General features: G+C 40.7%; 1 protein-coding gene and 5 non-coding genes across 6 annotated transcripts in view; 5 read left to right on the top strand and 1 right to left on the bottom strand.

The window, feature by feature from the left end:
- Positions 1-24,179, top strand: part of LOC126558885 (heme oxygenase 1) — a 536,918-nt gene that overhangs the window by 74,588 nt on the left and 438,151 nt on the right. The window lies entirely within an intron of this gene.
- Positions 974-1,045, bottom strand: Trnaw-cca (transfer RNA tryptophan (anticodon CCA)). The gene has a single exon. It is a non-coding gene; the product is annotated as a tRNA-Trp (tRNA).
- Positions 1,441-1,513, top strand: Trnak-uuu (transfer RNA lysine (anticodon UUU)). Its single transcript has one exon. It is a non-coding gene; the product is annotated as a tRNA-Lys (tRNA).
- On the top strand, positions 3,653-3,726 carry Trnai-aau (transfer RNA isoleucine (anticodon AAU)). The gene has a single exon. It is a non-coding gene; the product is annotated as a tRNA-Ile (tRNA).
- Trnai-aau (transfer RNA isoleucine (anticodon AAU)) lies at positions 5,681-5,754 on the top strand. Its single transcript has one exon. It is a non-coding gene; the product is annotated as a tRNA-Ile (tRNA).
- Trnag-ucc (transfer RNA glycine (anticodon UCC)) lies at positions 6,961-7,032 on the top strand. The gene has a single exon. It is a non-coding gene; the product is annotated as a tRNA-Gly (tRNA).

The following is a 24,179-nucleotide window of genomic DNA, read 5'->3' on the forward strand; positions in this document are numbered from 1 at the left end:
TGTGCGCTACCCGTGCAGCTGGGCAAGCTGTTTCTTCCAAAAACTGGTTGCCCACGCACTCACTCAAACCACTGCAGACCGGTTGAAGGAAGGGTCAAGCAACAATAAGAGCTAATGATGTGTTTGTTGCACCTGTTGTAGAAATGAGCTGGCGATGGATTGATAACGGTAGGCACGAGGCCGCTACCAACAGGACGTAACGTTTTGCTTTATGATCAAACTGTGAGCAATGCCACTAAATTTATATTGAATTTAATTGTTGCATCAGTCTGTTTTAAGTTTTATTTTTCAACAATCTAATCAACGGATTTTGTATAAAATAAAATCTTTTCTTCAGTTCGCGCCTATTGGTATGCAATTTTGTGTAATTTTATGATCGTAAAATTGCGTATCTCTAGGCGCTCCACGAAATTGCTTCTTTGTTCACCCGCTTGTTTACTGGTGGAGTGATGTTTGTTGATATTTTCCAAGAACATCTTGCCAGTCGAACAAAAGACACTTTTCAGCAATTCTTAACAATGGCCTGGTTTTAAGGTAGCGTTTGGTTGCCATGCCGCACGTTAACTCCAGTTAGTTTTGTTTCAGCTTTCGTCGTGGAGAGTTTGTTTTGTTTGCGTGGCGATAAAACTCACTCTAGTTTTGAAGATTTGAGTGTTAATACATATTGTTTTGCGCTTTATTAGCTAAGAGTATTGCCAGGGATAAAAAGTGTGACGAAGCAAAAATAAATTTTTCAGCACAAAAGTTGCTTTTAATGTGTGTCCAAATAGCAAGGAAGCAATTCCCAAAAAAATATTGCATATTCGCAAATAGTAGTGAAGCAATTTCTTGGATTATTGCAATAACAGGTCGTTAAAAAGAAAGCAGTCGCTAAAAAATCTTCTTCGATGTGCAGTGGTGGGTGGGTGCAGCAAACGTGTCAGTTAGGAATCAAAATATCCACCCACGTAAAGTTAAAAATGATTAAGTCGGTTGACCCCGACGTGATTTGAACACGCAACCTTCTGATCTGGAGTCAGACGCGCTACCGTTGCGCCACGGAGTCTTCGGTGAAGGAAGACCGCAAAACCAATACTAGTACCCAACGACATTTTTTTCTATAAATATTTATGTCTCTTTTCTCTAGCAGCTCTTTGCAGCAATGAATCATATATTTTTTCATTTTATTCCTCAACGCTACTGACCCCATTGTCTTACATTTAACTGTTTAATGCTTTCTGTAATACAATTTATTGCTGCACGAAATTAATTGATTTCGTTTTCATGGGTGTGTTGTAATTCAATTGAGAAGAGATTATATCTCATAAAGAAAGACTGTTCGTAGTACTATGCATGACGCTGGTTTGAGCATCCACAGTGACGTCATCCTAGCGAGAAGTATAAAATGAGCAACAGGTATTGGCAGAAGCAGTAGCGATCTAGCTCACCCCTTCGCAACTGGCCCGGATAGCTCAGTCGGTAGAGCGTTGGACTTTTAATCCAACGGTCAAGGGTTCAAGTCCCTTTTCGGGCGACAAGTTTCTTTTTATGGTCGCTCTGCTTGCGCTAGTCTGTCAGATATGACCTTTGCATTCTTTTGCCTTCTTTTCTTTGTTTGGAAATTTGATTATGTGTTGCTAACCTCTGTTTCTGTTTGCTTGTCTTTTATAACATAACTATGTTTTGAATGCTCAAATTTTCGCAGGCATTGATTTTTTTAAATATTGTTCAGTTTCAGTATTGCTCTGTTATCAAGTGTACCACGGCTCTGGTCCTTATTGACCGCATTGAGCGAGTGCAGCGGTATTTCACCAGGTTTTTTGTTCGCAGAATCCTCGATGGACCCTCTTACACCCTATCAGCCTAGGTGTCAACTGTTTTGACTAGAAACTCTTGAAACTCGCTGCTTTCATTCCCAGGCGCTTTGAGGGAAATTCAAATGACAGCGTGCGGCGAGCTAGCTTTAGAGAAAAGTGCAAGCGCTTATAAAATCCTCGAACACTGATATAGAAACCCCCAATACATTAGTGAACCAGCAAAATTAGATACAAAATCATCCAAAATAGTTACGGAAGCCGAGTGCGATTGATATGGAACAAACTTTTTTACTTCAATATTTTATAAAATTACCAACAGTGTCAACAGTTTTCACCCGAAATTATTGAGGCTCGCTGCCTTCATTCACAGGTCCTTTTTATTGTTTCCCTCATATTTAATCATGCCCCGTCACTACTCTGTTTGACCCCTTTTTATGTTACCAACCATACCCTTCGTATCGTTTGACGTTGGTCGCAATGATCCTCTACTGATTGCATTGTCCTCCTTTAATTCCTTGTCCCATTTGTTTGACTTCCAATTTCCACCTACTGTATTCCGTTCCAAGTCAGGAAAGCAAATTCGCTAGACGTGAGATATCCGACGATTTGCGATCGCAAAGTATGAATCACTTTCTGGAAATTTATTGAAAAGGATTCGATAACGATAGGGATGGATACAGATGGTACTGTATGACGAGCCCTTGTGATGGATTGAGAATCATTTGGATGGCTAAGACTATAAAATCCGAAGTTTTAATGAACGAAAAATTAAGGAATTGATTAATCTAAATATCGTACAAGTAAATAAATATTAATTATCGTAAAAATTGTACCATACGCCGCAGACTCATGGTTTTAAGTTTGAAGTTTGGCACCGCAGTGTCATTTTATCAGCCAGATTAGCAAACTAAATAAATTGTAATTCGCCAAAAAGCTCGTCGGAATGTCTAGACATTTTGAAAATACTTTTTTGAACTGACAAAAGCAAATATGAATTGTTTAGCGACAACCTAAGATTTGGTACAGATCCAGTGACGCATTAAAAAAGCCATTCATTGGGAGACAGTGAGGCATCGACGATTGTGACAATGTTAGGTCACTGAATCTCACAGAACACTCAAGTAACAGTAAACATCTGGAAAGGATTTGAATGAGTCTCTGTTTGGGAAACTAGAGGACTCATACTTATACAAGAGGCCAACAAATAAATGTCCTTCAAAACTACTGCAAAAAAAAAAGTATTCTTCCTCTCTCCCTCCTCCTCTCCCCCACCACAAACCCTTCCATGTCAGAAGTGGGATTCGAACCCACGCTTTGCATGCATTTTTCTCTCGCCAGTAACAAACTCCACTTTTCAAGTGAAGTTTTCCGGGAAATACTCAATTACATGTAAAACCCAGATCGCTCAGCAACATATCTTTCTGGAGAAAAGCTATAATCCTTATGTTTTAGGTAGTGTATTTTAAAGTATGTATTTCTTTAAACCTTCGAATACATTGAGAGTTAAGCAAGAGTATCATATTAATTATTGCGTGTTGGACAACAACGAAGAGATGCTTTGCTGTTGAGTCTGGTGCCTTAACCGCTCGGCCATCCTGACATGCTATGTTGAAGCGTTGTGAATAGGGTATAACATCATACCAGCAAGCATCACACACATACACACGCGCGCCTTCTTCCGTTCTAGATGGATAAACTCTCTTCTAGATTGGAAGGGTGTGTTATTTGGAAATAAAACCCTCGTAGGGAAGGGGTTTCCTTTGGTCCGGGTTTCATTTTAACAGAGAGGGTATGTTTCGATCAATTGGAACAGCATTGGAGAGCCTATAGAGGTATTAATAACTCTCTCTCAAGGTGGCTCCATAGCTCAGCTGGTTAGAGCGTCGTGCTAATAACGCGAAGGTCGTGAGTTCGATCCTCTCTGGAGCCAATTGATTTTTTTGTAACATTTTCAAAAGATACTGAAGCTTGAAAGGCTACAAAGCCGCTGTCTTAAACATGCATTAGGGAGCATAAAATCTACACACAGCATGTCCCTAAAAGTGATGACCGGAGTGATGTTGACTGGGCATCCATACGAATGATGCCTCGGCTGATGTCGAATCATTTTGCATTGAATACTCATCTACAGCGTACATTTAAGTCTGGCTCAGACAAAAGTGTGTGACTGCGGTGACGGATTCCAACGATGTGGATCACCTTCTGTGGTCTTGCGTGGAATTTGAAACCGCAAAACTCTCCTTGTTGAGCGCAGTCGAGAATGTCGGCAGACTAGCGGGTATAGATTTGTTTGTTTTGTTGCAGTTCAGACCATATCATAATGGTCAACTATTGACCTTGAATCTAATGAAATAAAATTTTCATTAGATTCGTCAATTGTTCTTGTTTATATCTTCTTTTCATAATCAATAGCAGTAATATTGCTTCCGAATATTTTCACTACTTTTTTTTTTAAAAAAGCAATCGCTAACAAATATGATAAACTGTTTACATAGGAAAGGATACGAAGTTTCGCTCTTGAGATGCTATTTTACAGTGTATTTATTATTACCTTTAACTACGGGAACCACGAGAGAATCGAACATGTCTTAATCGTTCGAATCTCACAGGGGTCTGATGCAAGGGGACGGACTCTCCTGTCTACTGTTCAATATAGCCTTGGAAGGTATCATACGAAGCGCGGGGCTGGACAACGACATCCGTGGCACGATTCTCTACCGGTCTCTTTATTTTCTTGGTTTCGTAGATGACATTGATATCGTTGGCAAGACAACAGCAAAGGTGTGTGAGGCGTACACTCGACTGAAACGTGAAGCAGCAAGAATTGGATAGTTGATCTATGCGACGAAGACGAAATACCTGCTTGCCGGAGGCTCTGGTCATGATAGAGCACGAGCGAGAAGCAGCGTGTTAGTCGACGGCGACAACCTCGAGGTAGTAGAGGAGTTTTGCTATCTTGGGACTGTCGTAATTTCGGATAACGATGTCAGCAGCGAAATCCTTAGACGAAATGTCCAGGGGAATCGTGCCTACTACGGCCTTTACCGTCTGCTGAGATCCAGAAGACTTCGAGACCGCACGAAATGCGAGATATATCGCACACTGATTCGCCCGGTGTTCCAATATGGCCACGAGTTTTGGACCATCTGAGCGGAGGATGTAAACGCTCTTGGCGTGTTTGAGCGACGCATCCTCCGGACCATCTTTGGCGGTGTGTTCGAGCATGGAGTGTGGAGGAAAAGGATGAACCACGAGCTTGCTGAGATAGCAAAGACCGGCAGGATACGATGGCTGCGGCATGTTACGAGGATGCCGGACTCATGCCACGCCAAGAAGATATTCGTCAGCGACCCCCAGTTCTACATGAGGTGTCGGGGGACAGCGAGATCGTTGGCTGGATCAGGTGAGACCGGTTGGAGATCGGGTGCCTTCATGGATGGTAAGCTGCTGCCAGGGATCGAGTTTCCTCGAGATCTATTATTGGCCGGGCCATTTCATGACGATGTGCTCTTTAAAAGAGCAGACCAACATGAATGAGTGAGAGAACCACGGGAACGGGAAATCTTAATCGTGGTGCTACCAGAGTAGAAATCAAAAAGTAAACTCAAGTACTGCTCAAGTAAATTCATTACGTTAATGAGCTATGGATGGTAACTTAAAAAGAGTTATAAATTCATATATGTCTGAACTTTTAACGAGAAATATGACCATGATTACTCTTAGTCCATGTTTTCTTAGTTTCGAATTGCTTGAAAAATTTATAGCGGCTTCAACATCATTCATATTAAGTCGCAGTTCGTATGATTCATATAAGAGAAAGAATATGTATCACGTTGACAAATGCCTAACCAACTATTGGAGTTTGAACGGCATGGTTGCCATCTGGCTCCATAGCTCAGCTGGTTAGAGCGTCGTGCTAATAACGCGAAGGTCGTGAGTTCGATCCTCTCTGGAGCCAAGCAACTTTTTTTAAATAAACTTTTTGTTTTACAACACACAGCGGCGTATGTATGTATTCGATAAAAGAACTAGGCTCTGTTTTACTATATGATTATTATTTAATAAACCAGTACAATACAGCAAATAAATGATTTATTTGCGTTACTATTTCATTTCATCCATCTTATACATCCTTTCCTTAGCGTCTTTGTGGTAAGTAAAGCAGTGTTTCCAATTTTGCCAATTTCCAATGAAATTTTTTCCAATTTCATAATACTATCTTAAACAATTTAAGCTTGCCAATTGATTTTTATTAAGTCAACCAGCCGCATCATTAAGCTACGGAAGTATAATTGATAAAAACAAAAGTCTTCCTTCAAAAGACTAGCCGCACGATTTGCAGTTTTCGCTTCTAAAACCTTTTTTTTTAATATTTTGGATTTTTTCATTTGAGGAAATACAAACAAAAAAACCATAATAATTCTCTTCATTATTTCACGACATCTAATGATAGCCAGCCGTGGACCTTTACCACTGATGCATCATTAGCGCAGCAGGGCCCGTCCTGGTCGTCCTCTCGTGAAGGAAATCCATCCGGAGCGCGACATTGCGCGGGAAAACGATCATTAGTGCGGTACCGGGCGTCTCGTAAGACAAATCGAAACATAATGAGATGCACGACAGACGGGGGACATTATTAGCAGCACGAGAGCAGCCGCCGTTGTTGGGGTGGGTGTGTGTCCCTTATCCTTTCGCATTGCGTTTTTTTAATTGCGACAAATATCGTTTTACTTTGCGACGAAATGATCTTTTCGTTGTGTCCAAAATTCGAAAAGATTGTTTCTTATTCATAATTGCTATTCAGTGGTTTTTGGGTAAATTGTCCGGCACGGGAAAAAAAATCGAAGATAAAGGCAGCAATTAAAAAAAGAGGAATCTGCAATCAAGAAATGAATTTAATAACAAGCCAATTTGGAGAGTCGTCTTTTATTCTTGAATCTATTTGCAATACGAAACATATTATATTTCCTTTTCTAAAGCATTCATTCACAATTTTCATAGGCCATAGGCCAGGAAAAGGGTATCAAAATTGAGAAATTGGATTGTAAAACAGTTAGCGTATTATTTCATCTTATCGTCAAAATTTCCTATTGTATAATCGCTTTTCTAATCTTTAAAAATTCATGCGATGCCGCACCATTTTTTTCCGACCCCTTCTCAACAAGCGTCGGTGGTGTAATGGTCAGCATAGTTGCCTTCCAAGCAGTTGATCCGGGTTCGATTCCCGGCCGACGCACGATGTCTTTTTTATTTAGCGCCGCTCGTTCGTTGATTTTTCTTGTGTTGATCATCTCATTTTTTGTCCTACGGAAATGTAATACTTTACTACGAACACTTCACTACGAAGGCACACCTGCACAGCTGTCATAACATCGTTGCTTATTGTTTATTTGTTCGAAAATCGATTATGTTTTTTTGTGTAGGTATTTATGTTCAATTTCAAAGCAGAAAAACAATGGTTTGTATTTTTATGATTTTAAACGCAGCTGTGTGTTTCAAAAACTGCATGATTTTTTTTTCTCAGTTAGAAATAATATTGTGTGATTAAATGCAACCGTAGAAGAAAGAAATAACACAAACATACTCTGTTTTGTTGAGAAAACTAAATTGGACAAAAAGAGTGCTACTCGCATATATCGGCGAACAGAGCGTTTGATGATTTTTCAAGTTCATTTAATTTCAAAACGCTCCATTTTGATCGTTTATAAGTTTCCCAGATCGTTTTAGCTGCTTGATTCCGATAAATATATTTTAATCGAATCGAATAAACGAATGAGTACTGGACAAAACCAATGCAAATGAGTTTAGTAAACAAGAGACAAAGTAAGTTTATAAAATTGTCCTCAGGACATAGATCCATTGTTCCATAGATCCACTAGGTTTACTACAAATGCTTTTAAGTTTGTTAGTAATCGCAGTGTTTCCGAATGAGTAGTAATCGAAATTGCACCGAAATATTGATTGCTTTGATTGATTGGTCAGCTAAGATATTCAATTGAAGCAAATGTTGTCAAAGCATCATTTGACAGAAGCTTAGCTATCGTCTATGGCAAAGAGGTTGTAGTCCTAACGGCCCCGTGCCATGGGAAATGGCAAACTGTTGAAATTGATGCGAAATTGTCAAAAAATCTCAAAATTACAATTTCAAGTAAACCGAGTATGCCCGGGATAAGGCAAGGAATAAGGAGGAAATGCCTTATCAATATGATTATAGAATTTGTTCAACACAAGCGGTGTGAACAATACGGCACTGGACCGTCATAATTAATTATAAATAAATACAATTTCAAGTATTTCCTAATTGCCCCGTGTGTGATTTCAAAGCGATAAAATTTCACAAACACTTATGAGAACCGGAAGTTGTTGTTTTAATATTCCTCGTGGCCCGCTGCCTTAGGAGATAACTTACACATCTAATAATTGCGAAAGTAACTGTGAAACATTAATAAGTGCCAGTATAGCTATGCGTTCATGCCGTTCTATCCAGCCGGAATAAAAAATGCGCATTGGATCATTAAATTCTTGTTATGAAGTTTAACATTCGATTATCTTGCTTTGTCTACTTTTGTGTATTTTTAAATCGTCCGTTTGTATATCGTTTATATGAGCATAATCCGGACAGGTTTAGTAAACTGAATAACATTAATGAATCACATAAACAACAAAGGACCTATATTACTGTTCTGTGGGACTCCCGATAAACTACAAACTGTATCACCAGCAGTATTCTCTATTTTCACACGATGTTTTCGATCTTTTGGATATAGTGAGAGCCATTTCCACTAATATGCCTTTTCCGGTGAGTTTGGCCAGAAGTAAAAAATAATTTATGGAATTAAATGCCTCTTTTTTAACATTGGTAGACACAGCATTCATTTGGCTGCCAGAGTTCGTAGTCTCCATCGAACCAGATTTGCAGAAATAGAACGCTTAAGAACAAAACCATATCGAGTTGCAGGATGCGTAAATATGCGAGAATTAAAGATGGGTTTTCGGTTAGAGTTAGGAGTCTGATGGAGCTGAGAAGCAGATTGCAGCGCTGTCTTGATGTTCTTCTAAGGTATGCCGTGGACTGGAAAATTGGGATAAATTCTTCAAAAACACAAACAATGATTTTTCCCCTTCGTTTAAAAAAAAAAGCCTTACTCCACCTTTGAGTTCGATAGTATATGGAAAATATAAGGAACAACTAAGCTGTGGCCAACGTCCATGAGACATCTAAGTCTTACAAAATGCTGTTCAGAGGACATTTCCTTTTGAAATGTCTCCACCCATTGATCTGCCGTTGGTCCCAGCTATCAATGCCAAATAAAATAGCAATTTTCAAGGTAATTATCTTGCCGGCAGTAACGTATGCGGCACCAGTTTGGGACTCATGTGCGAGGACTCACCTCTGCAGACTCTAGGTCTTGCTTAACAAAATTTTGCGCATGATTAATGACACATAAAACGCAATAGCCGACGTGAAACCTCTAAACGAGATATTGGAAACACCATCAGCAAAATTTCGGGATCGTTGTAGGAATTCTCCTTTCACGCTTATCCATAGCCTCCACCCATAGCCTTATCCATAGGCGCAATGGCGATTTCGTTTAACAGTAGGAGAAAATTTTGCCTTATTGACGTTAATATGAGAGCTCATGTTGAGCATGGGTTTTGATGATGCGTTACCAGCAGGTCCAGCAATCCATTAAACTAGCCCTAATTTATACTATACTTGGAGCTACTTGGAGACGTGCAGAGCGACAGTCGGTAGCTGTTCAATTCATTTACGACGGTATCGGAATTACTTACTAGCGGCTCCAACGGCTCCAAACGGCTCCGGACGATTCCGGTCGGTTCCGAACTCGGAATATTGAACATATCTTCCGGAGACGCTTCCAAAATTGATGGAGTCATTCGGAAGCGATTCCGTTTTTTTTTTTTTGTCAAATGTCACCAATGGGATATTATTGCCTGTGTAGCTGTCACTTTGAAACCCTTGAAGGTTCATCATGGGCGCTCTGTTAGAAGGCTGCAATCATTTTGTAGCAGCCGACACAGAATTTTTAAGTTTTTTGTACAGATGATTAAACAAAAAATCTATCACATTTAACGGGGCAGAGGAGAGTGATGCACTCAAGGCTTTCAGCTCAGCTGAATTTCTTTACCTTTTCTATTTCTTTAACTTAATTTTACGCATTTCTTTAGCTTAATTTTACAATTTACCTCTCTCTCGAATCATTGCTAGATAAACAAAGTTGAAAGAAAAAAGAAAATTTCTCTATTTTCTCGACAATACCTCAACGTGATTGCTATTTTCATAACAAACCCCTTCATTCTTCACGCTCGCTCTTGATCGAACATCGAAACAATCTCAAATCGAGAAAGGATGATGATGATGATGCTGGCACAAAGTAATATACACACAACGCAAACAAAATTGAAGGTAAGTGAAGAGAAAAAAGGGGGCAAAAACACAAAGTACCACCCACCCAAATAAACAAATACCACGGGGAAACAACCAAACTCATCGATAGATTGGCTGGCAATGTTCTAACTTTTACTTTCGCAAGACCCGCGCCGGTTACGTTTCGTTGTTTGATGTTTGAATTTTGTTGGTCGGGAATTTGGTCTGCAAATAAATATTTGCTAACCAGAACAAAAAAAAAAAAAACGAAAAAAGCTTGCCAGCGTACTTTGGACCCCTGTACGACGTACCTGATTTTCTAGCGTTGGCAGCATCGTTGTGGGAAAGTGGTTTGCTTTTGGTGTTTTCGGTTACAGCAGTCAGAATGAAGGATTTTTTAATTCAATTCCTGTTACCACCTTCACCAACTCCCCCCCCCCCCCCCCCCATACTGGATGTTGGTTGATATTGCTGTTGGAGGGATGGCTTCGAGGCTTCGAGAGGGGAGTTTTTTTTTTATTTCAACATATTGTTGGGATCATTTCTTGTAAAGGCATTTCACTGCAAGTAAGCGAAAGCGCAAAGCAAACACGCGCGGCATGTGATGTGGAGTAAAATATGACCAAACCTACAGTTGGCACGGGCTCTTGGCATAGCTGCTGGGTGAGCAAGGCCCAAGTCCGGTGGTGCTTGGGTACAACACAAAAAAAGGTAAAAAAAAAAAAAAAAAGCGCTAACGTAGCCGAGCAAATTGTAAACGGTGTGGTTACAATATAATTGAACACAAACATCACAGGATAAAAGACATGAATAACGCATAGACGCCACTCGACGCGTACCGTAAAAAGGTGCCCAAAGGCGTCCGTTTGGGCGTGGTGTGCCTCACTCGCACACCGATGATGGGAAGCGCTGGCTGAAAACCTGGCAAGGTGCGTCGGTTCTACTCATATATGCTTTTGCAGGCAATTGTACGAAAAATGCGTGAGAAATAACGTACGCCCGGGTACACCAGGGCTACTACACATAACGCTACAGAAATTGTGAATCTTTTAAAGGCCCCTTTTTTTGTGTGTCCACACACGTGTACATCTGTGTGTATTCTCATTGCTTGACTTAAAATTACTTCTCTCATCGACTTTTTCCCCCTTACGGTATGGTGGTTGCGTTCGGGCGTACTGAACCGTAATTTCGGTTTCGGTTGGATGTGGGTGGTACGATGGTACAATGTATAATTTTTTTTTTTTTTGAAATATTACTACTGCTGCATACCTTTTTTTTGAGGGAAAATATTACTTCATTATGAAGAGTATACAAAAAACGCCATTGTGTATATGAATGAAACCATAGCGCAAACTTAGCTTCAGTACTTCAGTACTACTTTAGTTTCAGTATGATCTTAATTTGTCTATTGTTAATTACGGTTCCGGTGGGTTGTTTATATTCCGCTAGACCGACCTGGACGTATTGCTCTAGAGTTAATACGTGGGCTGCTACATATATTTCTGTCCTATTGGACAAGAAATGTTGCCAGATGGGTCGTCCGCCCTATAGCGCTGATCAGGCACCTATCGACCTCTTTTTATTGTCCCAAGAAGATGCTGTTGAAATAGCCTTTTTAAAACCAATGTATGGTATGTTTAACTCCAAACACACGCTTTACAAGCGCATCATCGAGGCTTTAATTGACACTCATAGGTCCGAGGCTTCGATTATTTTTTTTCGTAAGAACGGCCTGGCCGTATTGACTAGGCTTCGATTTTCTAATTGATTCTAAGTTGAAATAAGTTCCCCATCAAAAGAAAGTTGAAAAAACAGGAAGAGATTAGACTGTAAACTAGTAATACAATTTATCTTCGAATTGAACTGACAGTTAGGAAAAATCAACAATAAAATCCTCAGTCAACAACACAAACAAATTATTAGCTTCGTATTCGTTTTCCATGGTTCTGATAAGATCCAGAGTATTACAAGATAACAGAACATGCATAACCATCAAAATTAAGTTAAATACTTGCTGCACAATCTACAGTAAAACATTAAAAACCAAGAACATTGACATTTACACAGAACACAACTATCGATGAACAATCAGCCGTTACTAACTATGATAGAAATCGCTCAGTTTTCTTTAGAAATCGATCATCGATCTAATCCAATTCTCTGACTGCTATCGGAGAAAAAACTATTCATCAAAATCGCCCCGTAGCATAACATTGTTTTTTTTTTTTATTTAACATTAACAACCAAAGATTTAACATTATTTGTAAGACCTAACGAAGCATTAGTAAACTCTGGGATCGAATCAGGATGGCGCTGGTAAGTCAGGCAGGCTAGAAAGAGTATTTCGAGAAGTTCGACATTTTATGTTAAATTCCGTTAATGATTTTTGATATCTTTCGTACCGAATACAGATCTTCCAAAGCTACAACACCCTAGCAAGGCATAAAAAAGTGCAATGATCCTTTACCCACTTATTTTAAAGATAAAATATGAATATCATAAGTAAAAGATTTGTTTGATAAAAGATCAACCAAAAATAAAACACTTGATCAACGAGCTATCCACGAAATGATACTCAACCGTCAATATTCGTTATGGTATGTGTTTTTTCACTTTATCATTATTCTCTTAACTTAAAAAAAAGTATCAAAATTGATGATATATCAATATATTTATGGCTGTTACATGTTAGTAAGGTTCGTGGAACAAAAGTTGGAATGCTATTTTAAGCGCTAATGTTATACGTTCGCAACGGTGGCGTCGACATGCGCTGGTCGCTATTTCGGCCCCCAGAATCGATAAGAGTTGGTTTAGGAGATCTGAGGTCGTAACTGGCGACCTTGTCCATGGCGGAATATATGCCTTACAAGGCTATTGTGGCTGTCGGCTCCTTGCGTTTTGCTGGCGTCAGGGTCACCAGCGACAACATTAGATCACTGAACCAATTGAATTAAGTTTGGATGACGTGTAGTTGTTACTTTACTTAACGGCTTTACTGTTGACGGAATGCGTGAGTTAGATGCAACTGTAGCTTCAAAAAGTTGTAGTGGGTTTCGAACACGTGCCTTCTGCCGATGGTGGGGTCGCCAGCAAAAAGCACAGCAAATGCTGTGTGGTGAACACCAAAGAGTATCCATAAAAAAGGGGTTTTCTTGGGAGCCAATTGTTAGTCTCCACGGCATGATGCTCCAAAGATGCGCCAACGCCTTATAAGTTATAAGAATAATTTTAATGAATTGTTAAGCTACGTCTAAGATTAGATTTTAAGGAATACGGCCTGGCCGTCCTTACGAAATAAAAAAATAAGGATTCCGTTCGATCGTTTAAGCAAGAATTATATATTAAGCGCCCAATTAAAATTAGTATGTGTTAAAAGAAGTACAAACTGTAAATTGTTTTACTGTGATCATCTCAACTACGTCAAGAAAAATGTATGATTCAAGCGCAGTTGATTGATCATTCATTCATTCGTTTAATTATTTCATTTATGAGAGAGGAGCGCCCTTCAAAACTATCGTATTGAAGGAGCGTTGTACCGTAATTTTTATGAACAAAACAATAATAAAAGACGATGAAAAATTTAATCATTATCATCATTGCAATGCATGCATGTAGAACATTCACACAAGAAAACAAAATACAAAATGGAATGAGATGCTACGAAGCTTCGAGATTACAATTTAAATATGCTTACTTGCAGTTAGTTACAAAAAGGTTGCACTAAAATAAAAATGGCACTGGTCCACGCTAGTCATCTATAAAATTAGTGTAATTAGGCATGGTCACATCTGTCAGTGCTCTAATTGCCGTGTGCTAAATGGCATTTCAAATGCATCCAGCATACACAAGATATGACACGATGATGACCAACTGACGGTAAGTGGCAAAACGGAAAATGGAGAAACAAACGAAAAAAATACACATCGAATTATAATTACTAGCTTTTCTCCCGAGCAGTCGTCGAGAGGCTTGAGCTATGTCCCCAAAGGGAGAAATGTATGCATAAGCATTAGAACGCAGCAATGCCTCGCGTACGTTTTATGGCTTACTTATCCCGATTTGTAAAGATCGCTAAAGTAGATTGCTCATTAACGTAGTCATGAGTGTGACTCTCAGGACATCACATCACTAATTTGATTTCTATTACCTTTAAGACGAACATAATTCTGCACATGGAAGGCGATTGAGTAATGAATACTATGGCACAAAGTACAATAAAGCGATTGTTTATAATTGATGCCCCAGCGTCAACGAGTGTTACAGATGTCAGCCAGACAAAATGGCAGCAACATAAAAGCATGTCGGCAAAGTGTTAATAACAATGGGTGGGGAAAATAAATTAACTTCTTACATCGGTGAGCTAAAACAGTAACCACCAAACACACACGGACGTCCGAAATGGCATACCTCGGCACCTGCCTGTTTGAGTGCCGCGGGCAGCAAAACATAAGATGTAAGAATCCGCTACAAAATACGGGAAACGATCGTTCGATGTTGCCTTTTTCCCAGGCCGTGTCCTGAGGGATTTTCTACGCCTTTCGCTTTCTACACATCGCAGGACAGGGCGATTTGAAGCTTACAGTGGTGTAAAAAAATAAATGTAACATCTAATAGAAAAGAGGGCATTTTGCTACAAAAATGTGCAAATGACATGCAAACCGGAGGCTATCATTTTTCTTCCTCTGTGTCCTCGGCCCGACCGTTCCAGCTTGTTTCATCTCGGCTGGCAGGCCTCTTCGCACAAACTTAAAGCGCTTTGTAAGCAATATGGAGCTTGTCGTCTACTTTGCTCTCCTTCAGTGCGTCCCTGGACGAGTGTTCTGTGTCCAGTACGAACTTCAAATAGCTTATTTTACGTTTCCCTAGCTTGGAGAATAGGGATAAGACTTCTCTATGTGGAGAAAAAACACGAGAAAGAAATGACAACCGAAAACCGAGCATCCGGACGTATGAATAACAAGGGGTGCTTTCAGGAAAATTAAAAATTAGACACGAGGACCACTAGACATATCAGCACACACACTTCGCATCGTTCCTGTGTCCGGTCAATCCTTTGCATATGACAATGTATTCCTACAATACCTTCCTAGAAAGTAGGCATGAGACATGACGTCTATACTACTCTTCCAACTAAACCATTGAGGCTCCAATAAACCAGCATCCCAAAAAAAAGCCCTCTAAAACAAATATATTCTGCTTCACAAGGTACATCCTTTTACCAAAACCGAAACTAATCGAATGTTTTCCGTCGAAAGTTTTTCCACAGCGTAGTGCATTACAGGATGGAAATGATACCGTGCGCACGGATAGTAGTGTCTGTATCGTGAGAAGTGGGATCGCCAAAGCAAACCATAAGTGCATTTTGATCAAGTGCCGCCATCGATGAAGATCTCAAGTTTGAAGGTGGAAATAAGCTATTCCATCGTTTTCCGTTCCAACCAACTCCAAAACAAAAAAGGAAGAACGAAGGTACTCCACTCGTACTTGAGAGGTAATACGATCTCAACACCAACTCCGACGATAGCGATGTGACACACAGCTATCGCCGGCTGCTTTTTTTTCTTGCTTTGTTGATATCAAACATACTAAATCTATTTAATCAGCAATCATCACTAAGCGAGATGGATGTTTCAGTTTTCTACGCACGGAAGCGCATGTGACGGATAAGTAATGAATAACGCCAACGGCGTTGTGTGTATGTGTTGATGAAAAGCAATTTTCCTGAAAGGTGTTTGGTTGTTGTTTGAAAAGTTTGAAGATCGAACCACATTTTGGCACGATATAACAGATAAATGTGTATGTGTTCCTACCTGGTAAATGGAGAAAGCACACACCTTTCCTACGGCACATACATATGTCATGGTGTAAAGTGAAGTTTTTGTTGCAAAATATACGTACGAAGGATAAGCAGTGAGTATTAGCTCGCCTTAGTACAGTACAGTCAAAGACAAAGTCTTGTAAGAAGGGGATAAAGTTTTTCCCGCATGGTTTTATACGTGCTGTGTGTGTGTGTGTATGTGTATAAATGTGTGGATGTGTAAGTGTTTAGCAAACACAAACCAAAACCAGGAAGATTTATAGCGGGGTGTGTAAAGTCGGGGTGAAGCTGTGCGGTGGGAGATTATGATACAGAAAAGCAACTATGGTAAAGCAAAGCACATTTACCACATCATAAGAAGGATTGGCGAAGCAGTATGGAAGTATGGTTAGGCTAGCTCTAGGCTCTCTTACCTCGCTACAGTGTGAAGCTTTTTCTTTTGCGTCCCGTTCCTTGTTTTCCGGACGTGGATGGTCTTTTAGTTTATCCCTGAAATTGAAAAGGAAGACAAGAGAATGCTTATTATTAAGCAAAAGCAAACAAGAATCGTAAGAAAAAATATGCTACAGATTTTTAGGGAGCGTCAGACGCATGGTGGAAAAGGCATGTCAGTGTATGTTTTTGGGTTAATTTATTAAATGGAAGAATCACATTTGGGAGAAGGTATGATTTTGGGAAAACGATAATCAAGAATTTTTGAAGAAGTTTCCCGAAAACTTAAGGCTAGCTTTGGGAAAAAATTGAAGTGATAAGCCAAAGAAAGTGTTTTTAATTTAAATATAATTTAACGTTCAGTAAGTATAGGTAGTTGAATCAGATTGTTATCCAGCTACTTGTAATTCAAATCAATGAAGTCGAACAACGAACCTTAATCGTTTCTCTTGCTACATCCTGTCATGGATAATGTCAAAGCTAGGCTACGATATTGTGAGGCCTCCCGAAAGTCTACGACTTGTACATTTGCAAGGTAAATTAACATTTGATTTTTTTTTAATTTTCTGTTTAGAGAAAAATTTTCAACATCGAGGGAAATAATTTTTAAAATCAAGAATAAAGTTTGGCAGATCAAAAATAAAAGTTTGCTTATAAAAGCTCCAGAGTTTTTGCGGTTCTTTGAATTTTTTGACGCGGCAGTGGATTGCGGCTTTTGGAGACATGGGGCATTTTCGATATCAGTACCTAATAACGCTCCAATACGATTCTTTGTCTTCGTCCTGTTATCTCTTTTTTTCTAGATTAGTTATCAGGGAGATGTGCTCGCCTGTCTGCTTTTCAACTTGGCGCTAGAGAGGACCATCCGTGTCTTGAAGGTGGAGACTTCGGCAACCATCTTCTATAAGTCAACCGAGATCCTGGCATACGCTGATCTATATCATCAGCGTACGTCATTGGTCTACGGCTCTCCCAAGTAGCTAAGGCCTACCAAAGGATCGAGCAGGCGGAAGAAAACGTCGGGTTGCAGATTAACGAGACAAAAACCAAATTGATGGTGGCACCATCAGCGGCCCTGCTAAGAAATCCGGAACTACGTGGGGGTGATGTACGGATAGGTGATCGCAAATTTTAAGTCGTCCAAAACTTCACATCGGGTCACAAGTCAGCACCGAAAACAACATTGAGACGGAGTTGCGCGCTAGGATGCTAGCGGCCAGCCGGTCATTCTACAGCCTGAGGAAACATCTCACCTCAAAAAAATATGTCACGATAGTCGAAGCTGGGACTGCATCGTACCTTTGTAGTCCCAGTACTCACATACGCCTCTGAGACATGGACCCTGTCCAAAACAAACGAAGCCCTATTAGCCGCGTTCGAGAGGAAGATGCTCGGAAGCATCGTTGGCCCCGTATGTGTGGAAGGACAATTGAGGAGTTCCGGACTCTGCTGCGGCAGGCCAAGACCGCAAAGCGGTTGTAGCGCCTGATAAGTAAGTAAGTAAGTAACATGCATGTCGCTATAGGCTTGGAATCGGTTCATTTGGATAAATTGCAGACCAAATCCATACAAGACTTGTTTTTTTTATGTGAGTCTCATTAACGAGCCTTAGCAAAGAGTTTATAGAGAAAACGGTAAGCCCACTTATACCTAACTGCATTAACTGCCGTGAATTAATAGTAATGGATGATTTACTAGTTGGCAAAACAGCCAGGCATACGCTTCAAGATATAGTACAATTCGAACCCAAAAGATTTATTCTTTCAAACTCCAAAACAACTCATTGCTTTATGATGTTTTATTTTTTCTATCCCAAGCCTGCAAAGCTTTGCAACAAACGAACGAGTGTTTTTACCATCACAAAACCACCTCGACCGATCCAACGTCTAATCCGACCTCTCTCACCAAACTCTCTTTCACAGGGTGAGTAAATTTACATTTTTAAGCAGCCCAAACAAAACCTCGAACAAAAGCAGAAGCCAAACCGCAAACTACAACAACCGACAGGCAAGGGTTTGGTAGCACAACCTCCCCATTAAAAATGCTTCATTGGCTTAGCGTGTTGGGTTCTGAACTCTGCGATTCGTTTGTTTTCAATCTTATTTTCTACGTGCTTACTCCCCAGGTTTGTTGGAACACTTGCCACGGTAATGCAAGGATGCACGGAAAATGGGGCAGCGATCCACTATCCCGCTACAAGCTTGCTAATTTGCTCAAGTTGACTGCCGGCTGTTTGTTAGGAACAGGGATTTCGTTTCTTCCGGTAGCTTTGAGTGAAGAGCCAACATAAACGTGCACAGTTGGCGTAACGCGCGCGCATCCTTATCATGAGCTAAGGCGAGCTAACCTCAACTTGAAACAGAAACTGTGCTTTGCGGTACGTTCAGGGAACAAATTTTGCGGGATGAGCAGCAAAATGTAAGTGAGAATGAGATAGCAAAAGCAAAAAAAAAAAAACAGAAAAACATAGTCCTGGGTACCTCTGCAAGAAAGGATTGTGTTAGTTTCGAAAGGTAATCGTGCAGACGAGGAGACGAAATGCTCTCGAACGTTCTAGTGCACTGCACAACATCTTCACCGTGTCCGGTAATGCTCGGATCCGCTACACGGTTTACTAAAGGCAATTGGGATTGCCCGCAGGTGGATTGAGTTCACCGAAAAGTACAAAAAAGCTCGCTGATCTTGTACGCAGTAGGATGTGCGTTGCCGGTGAGGAGAGACTGCACCTTGACCAACAGCAGCAACAGCAGCACAAAAACCTGGCCGCTGATGCGCTAACTACAAAACCGACCATGTCGGCAGAACCATGTCAGAACCAGCCGACCGAACCAGGGCACAGGTAGCAAGCAAAAAAAAAAAAATAAAGAACCAACTCATCACCCAAGTAGTTCGTAAAACAGGATAATGAATATTTTCACAGCACTCCAACGGATGGACGCGCCCGGTGAAGCACTCGAAATCAGGAGAATTAATTTTTTAATTTCGCCCGTCAGCACTAGTCACTCTAGGCCGGGGTCCACATCATGACGGTGGTGTTTTGGAAGTATAAGAAGAGAAAAAAAAAGAAGTTTGAGTTGCGGCTCCGGGTGGATGCAGTTAGCAGCAGTACTTGCGTTTCTGCTTGCATGTGACAGATAATTGGAAACCGGTACACGCAGAGCAGCGAACGGTGCAAAAACTTTACCGTGTATTGTACTACCACAAGATATCGACAATATCCGAAATGAGTTGGTCTTCCGTTCGGACAAACGAACCGGTATGCACCATCATCGGACTGTTCGGCTTGCGGGTAGCACATCAAGTCAAACTGTTGTCAAGAGTTTGCCTATAGTCCTTGCAAAAAAGATCTCGCACGCATCATGTTTGCTTACGGTCTGACGTTGCGCAACATTGCTCTACATATGGCCATGCACAGAAGATGAATAAATGGGAGTACTAATTATTATTAATTAATTACATCACTACCCATGTTGGACGACGGGTAACAGCGATGATGACGACAGCGAACAGGACCCGGGCGAACCAGGTACCATACTAGACCGACAAAAAAGGATAAATTCATGTGCTAACAGAAAAACACAAACATCAGTTTGGTTTGTTTTTTTCCCCCTCACGTTTCCCAACGCCAGATTGGATTGAACTGTCGGCAGCAGTCCCTACGTCATGTTGGCGGAGAAAAAGCGTTAAGGATGAGGCTGAGGTTTGATGTTTTTGAAATTATGTTTACCGTTAAATGAACAACCATTGCAGGGAAATGGAGAAAACAAATTACCCTGTTCGACATTGGCCATAAACAAAAAGCGTCGATAAAATGGCAACTATCACAACTGTCGGGTTCGCCATTATTGTGTGTACCTACGGTTGCGAGTAAGAGTATGTGAAGTGCAGGTTAAACACAGTTGTTATGAGAAGCACAAAAACAGGTGTTTAAAACTCGCTCAACAAAAACGAGTAGAAACAAAATTATTAACTGAACTATGGGAAAAATAAAACCGATTTACGATTGGTACAGGAACTACCAATTGGGTCATAATTCCCAACGTAATTGGCAAACAAAACGGGAAACCCCATCATGTTAGAGAATATATTAGTTGCTGTAGTTACAATCTGAGTTGCATAATGGTATTCATCATCGATACATGATCTTTACATGATACATTGCTGAAGGTCCTGAAACCGAGAAGTATTCCAAACGTCGTAAAAATGTGCTATTATCACACAATAAATAGTTATGTACTGGAATGCAGTGTCCGCATTTCGACGCACTACCACACACCCTAGCGACGTTCCCACGTAACCAGAGCCGCCTCCAGTTGCCTTTTACCCCAGCCTTAACACCAGCAGCAGCAAACTCTCTTTACGCAGTTCGAGCTTCCTCTATGCGCCACGCCAATCTCCAGATGCCCGGCCGACGTGTAACGCATCACTTCTAAATTTTAAGCGCGCACGATTTAGTTTGGTAAATTATATCTTTATGCAAACTAAATCTTCGTGTCACAATTATATGTCCTCACTTGATTCGATTGGCTCACGATACGCAAAGAAAGTTTGGCAAGGAAGCGAACGTACCTGAAAAATGCTCTGCAGTAACTAATAAAAAAAAAAACACTGCTGCTGTCACTTGTTTACCGAACGTTTAAAGGCACTACGAATAACTTTTTGATAACATTACTTTCTTAGTTGAGGAACAAATGATGACTCTACACATCCTCAAACATTGGTACAGAAACTGATATAAACAAACCGTGTTTACGTCGCTCGCTGCTGCTGTCACTGCGGTTTATAATGCCGAATGTCAGAGTTGAAATTGTCGGAACTAGTGTCGGAGATATCGTCGAACCGAGAGACTCGCAAAATACGTGGGAACCAGTGAGGGAAAAGGGAGGCGGACTAAATGGTCCTATTTAAAAACGTCATCGGTTTTATTGATTCTGGTGCATAAATGAATTTTGTAGCGTTAATTCGAATTATCGTGCGCTTTCCTAGAGTATGAGCAACCTATGAGAAGATAAAAAAAATTATCCTACTATAGAAAGGAGCACCAAGTCCAACTTCAAATGGGTACTAACGATGGATCTTGTAAAACATTATGTTTTGTTTCAAAGATGTGAGAAGCTTCTAGTTTGACCTTAATAGTCTTAAGTTGAGTTGAGCGTAATGTTGAGTATTGAATATATTTCACCTTAGTTCCAACGATTCCTGATGGCTTTTTTAACTCCAGGCGATTAGTGTTGTAGGACTAAGTTGTAATATCCGACGTCGTCTTGCGAATGTATTGACAAATATTAGGAAATGGAGAGTAATTTTGATGTAGAGAGTAATTCAAGCTTTCCGATGTAATTTCTTTACGTTTCGAGTAATTTTTCGTCTAATATAATCCAACGAACAGTATACATAGAGCATCGCTGCCTTAACTCGGCCATACATAAGGTCCAAAGCTATCAAAAGATTAATTTCACACAAAAAAAGCACACCCATGAACTGTGTTATCAGTCTACATAGGCAAGAAAGTGCAAGCTGTGATAATTTTTCTGCGATGATCCATTCCTTCGATACAGTGCAGCTAAAGAACTACTGCTGCTCAGGATACAGTTTATGGTTCCACAGCAGCACGATAAAACGGTCTGTGTCTAACGACGGGTGCAATATTAGACCCATTTCACGCCATCCTTCCAATAACGATGATTAGTTCAAATTCAAACATTACCGGGCACCGTTTTTTGGGGGTGCTTGATGAGATTCACCTGCATCAGCGGAGCCTGCTGTACGGTGGATAGCCTTACAACAGACTTCGATTGTTTTATGGCAGCATTTGCTGACTGTACGTGCACGTGTAGCGTTTCTAATGGATCGTCGGATACAAGTACACCCGTTGGAAAGGCATTTAAACGCCTAACGCGCCTTCCATGACCAAACAATCCCATCCCTCCATTGCTTACGTCAGGTGAATTTAATGGGAAAGAAAACTGCTTCACCGGAATGACTCCACAGGAGCGGTGAATCGTGAGATGGATGTGTGGTTTGTGTGGAGAAAATGTTCATTCGGTGATGTTACAGTACGTTGTGCGTACGCTTCTTCACTTTTCAATGGTAATTGAAGATTTGTGATGAATTTGCGAGAATTGTTTCGCTGTAGCTTGCACCAGGCACCACAAAATGATGAGGTACCAGCGACGTTTGTGCTCTAACAGCCAGGTGCCCTATTCGTTCGGTGTTATTGGAAATTCTTTACGGTGGGAATGCAATACACTTTCAATTGACGTTTAATTGTTCGAATCAGGGAGGAAAATTTGCTGTGCGCTATTTAATGTAACGGTACAGTAATTAAAGTCTTTACCAAAACTATTGAGATAAAGAAACTCCCACTTAAGTCATTTCGTATTTCATGCATATTTTTATTATTGCCCATCTTTTAGTAAGCAAATATGTTTCTTATCATTGCTAAGTGTTTTAAATTTAAACTACAAAAGAAGCTTCTGCATGCTAATACGTCATATTTTGAGCAACATGAAGCTGTAACCGTTTCAATTGAGTCGCAATTGTTACACACATGTTTATCACGTCAACGCTTAAGTCTAACGATTTATCGCACTCATCCATCGTCGCATCTGTTTGTCATCGTACAATTTGCACACTGTCACATGGTTTCTACACCGTGGCACAATTGCACAATGCCACCCGAGGCCTACGGGCACGGTTCGGGGAGCCCGTAGTTCATTTCAATAATTAATCACATTCACTTTTCCGGGCACTTTATCAAGCGGTTCAGTAAGCTACCACATTCGAGGAGGCTTAACCGCTTCGAAACTCGGAACCAACGGTTGATGCCACGCTTAGAACCATTTTCGAAACATTTCTTGTGGGCATTTACAGTCTCCACAAACACCAAGTTGGTGTAGCTAGCGTGGAGGTCCTTGTAGCATGCGTTGAGACAGAAACTCGCAGCATGGCTCACAGCAAATCGGTCGGTTGACGCTAGATTCGCAAAACAATCGTCAAACAATTAACTCTGCTCTCTCTCAGCGAGTGATGCGTTTTAGCGGGATAGTTTCTACAGCGCCATTGCAACGAGAGTAGTCAGATTACTCCAGCAAAATGCGGACATCCAATGGTTTCCATTCGGAGGTTAAATATGGACACATGAGGACCTCCCACTCTCAATCCCATTAACCGGTTCCGCAGCAGATGCATAATGAACTTCCTTTGTTGGAAGCGGACAAAGTTCTTTACACCAGAAGCTACCATACTACAGCAGCGATTCACCGAATCGAGGGCATTTCCCGCGAGACATATGACGGGGCCAAGACGTGGAATGAAACAATTGCTCGACGGTTAGCATCAGGTTGACCACGATGTATAACTTCAGGCTGTACGGTTGTGCGATGTTAATTTTTGCCATCGAATAAATGAACAACTTTGGATTAGTTGTTGCACCGGTATCGCTGCTACGTTGATGATATATGCGGTGGTCAGATAACGAGATGCTCGCTTTGTGGTGTGGCTGCATTTGATTGTGCGCACACCTTCACGTATAGCGAGAAGGAGGAGAAGACCGCTTACACAGCGAAGTCACCAAAAGCACAACTGCACCTGACATGTAACGATTCAATCAACTTTCCATTCGGACGGACAACCAGAAAGCCGCAAGTAATAAACTCAATTGTACGAGTTTTTTGTTACGATATACCTGTCACATATGCTCGTGCTCTATTCTTTGGCATTCCTCATGCTCCTACACGGTGGC

The sequence above is a fragment of the Anopheles maculipalpis genome, chromosome 2RL (genome assembly GCF_943734695.1).
Source record: "Anopheles maculipalpis chromosome 2RL, idAnoMacuDA_375_x, whole genome shotgun sequence".
Classification (NCBI taxonomy): domain Eukaryota; kingdom Metazoa; phylum Arthropoda; class Insecta; order Diptera; family Culicidae; genus Anopheles; species Anopheles maculipalpis.